Source organism: Cyprinodon tularosa, unplaced genomic scaffold (genome assembly GCF_016077235.1).
Source record: "Cyprinodon tularosa strain WSP-4 unplaced genomic scaffold, ASM1607723v1 ctg383, whole genome shotgun sequence".
NCBI lineage: Eukaryota > Metazoa > Chordata > Actinopteri > Cyprinodontiformes > Cyprinodontidae > Cyprinodon > Cyprinodon tularosa.
Window position 1 is genome coordinate 897241 of NW_024039100.1, and position 2147 is coordinate 899387.

At 39.5% G+C, this 2147-nt stretch overlaps 1 long non-coding RNA gene across 1 annotated transcript; it reads left to right on the plus strand.

Moving 5' to 3' along the window:
• Positions 1 to 249: 249 nt before the first annotated feature.
• On the plus strand, positions 250 to 848 carry LOC119791180. The gene is made up of 3 exons (XR_005281815.1): positions 250 to 389; positions 473 to 649; positions 724 to 848. It is a non-coding gene; the product is annotated as an uncharacterized LOC119791180 (long non-coding RNA).
• Positions 849 to 2147: the final 1299 nt, after the last annotated feature.

A 2147-nucleotide genomic window follows, 5' to 3' on the forward strand; every position in this document is an offset into this window, starting at 1 on the left:
ATGTTGTAGTGCTTTTGTTAATGTTGTAGTGCTTTCTTTAACGTTGTAGTGCTTTCGTTAATATTGTAATGCTTTCCTTAATTTTGCAGTGCTTCATTAATGTTGTAGAGCTCAGAGGTGTCAAGTAACGAAGTACAAATACTTTGTTACTGTACTTAAGTACACTTTTTAGGTATCTATACTTCACTCCATTACTTATTTTTCCTCCTATTTGTTGGGCTCACTGGATTGTGTGCTGAGCTGTGCAAGGGTTCTTTCTTACCTTTTCCTCCTTAGACTCCAGTCCTGACGAGCCTCCAGCTGGTTCCAATTGGACGCAATCAGGGAGCAGTATTTAGAGGAGTGGATTCCCTGGGACGGACGCCAGTCGGTTAAAGTTCCACACAGTGGTAACCTACCTGCTAGCTCTCCTAAGACTGAACAAGATAGTTTAGACTTAAGCTTACCTCCGTGTCCTCCTTCTCTCTCCTAGAAGCCTTGCTGTTTCCAAGCCGGTCCTCCTCCCAGTCTTCCTGGATCCTTCCCTCGACTGCTCACCTGCCTGTCCACCCTCTGGAGCTCTCAGGTCGAAGCCCTCCATCTCCGCCAAAGACTCAATCTCTGTGGGCTCATCCAACCTCCCCTCCAGCTGCTCCGCTCTCCAAGAACTGTAAGGAATCAGCATCTTCTCTAAATAACTCAGATCCTCCTGCCTGCATCTAACTTATATCTCTCTCCGCGCAGTTCCAGATGAAGCCGCAGTAATCCGAACCACCACGCCAGGCTGAACTTAACTCTGTAAAACTTTTCAATAAACAATCTAAAAACTGCTTCCTACTCGCATTGTGTCTGCGCCAGAGTTTACCTTTGAATCATGTCACTATTACCTACTTCTACTCATTACATTTTCACACAAGTATCTGTACTTTCTATTCCTTAAATTTTCAAAACAACCGTTACTCATTACTCTTCACTTCGGTTTAATGCAGAGGTCAGGGATCAGCGGACCGCGGTCCGATGTTACGCCGAAAAGTGCCTCCCTGCCGAGATATGCATCCCCAGTCGCGGAGCGTGCCTCACTCTGTACAGCTGAATGTTGCATTCATGAGCGTCAGACAGCTATGTTGCATTCAAGGAAAGAGACAAACGGAACAGAACTCATCTCATATACTTATGTATTTATTCAGAAACAGTGTGGGCTTTCATATAATACTGAATGCATAATTTTTTGATTATGCACATCTGCTAGTATTTAAAAAAAATATATATATAATATTACAGCAGCAAATTATCAAAGTTTTTCAAAAGCCTGTTTAAAAGCTCCAAATGAGGCTTCAGATCATACAGCGACTATTGCGCTGTCATTGTTTTACAGGGCAGAATTTGCATTTGCTGACCCTTGTCCTTTAACTACTGATGGATATTCAGGAATACAGTGTCAACTCCTCTGAGATAGCACGGGATGCAATTTTTGTCAATTTCTATTTTTTTTTATTTCAAAATTCAGTGTATAACATGAATGCATAAATACCTGATTTGATTTCAGTGTTAAATTCTGTTTAAATTAACAGATTATGATTAAAAATGACTCCAGACCTTTAGTGGTTGATGATTTTCTTTATTGCGACCCCACTGATTTTTTTATTGGTTACCCCTGGTTTAATGTTTATAAATATTTATTTACAGTGCTCCATTCAATGCAGATCATTGGCTCCATCCACATCTAGTGAAAACTAGTTTAACTGGATGAGTCATATAACGCAAACACTTATTGGTTAGCTAAAGGAAATCATCAGAAGCAAGCAGGTGTTCTTCAAACTGCAAAGGTGAATTGTCTATGCCATGCTACAATGTTGGATTCAGAAAAAGATGTTGAAATGTCTGAAAGGTGAGATGGAGATGGAGACCAACAAAACCTCCCTCATCCTTAGCCCTATTTCAAAGAATTTTTTTGGAAATAGTTGAAAAATGGAGCTTTCACATATAGTGGCATCTGGAGGTTTTTTAAAGGTTTTTAAACTACTTTTAAAACTACTTTTATACTTTAAGTAGTTTTTGGAGAGCATACTTTTTCACTTTTACTTGAGTAAAGAGGTCAAGTTGATACTTCAACTTTTACCAGAGTGTTTTTAAACTGCAGTATCTATACTTCTACTTAAGTAACAAAT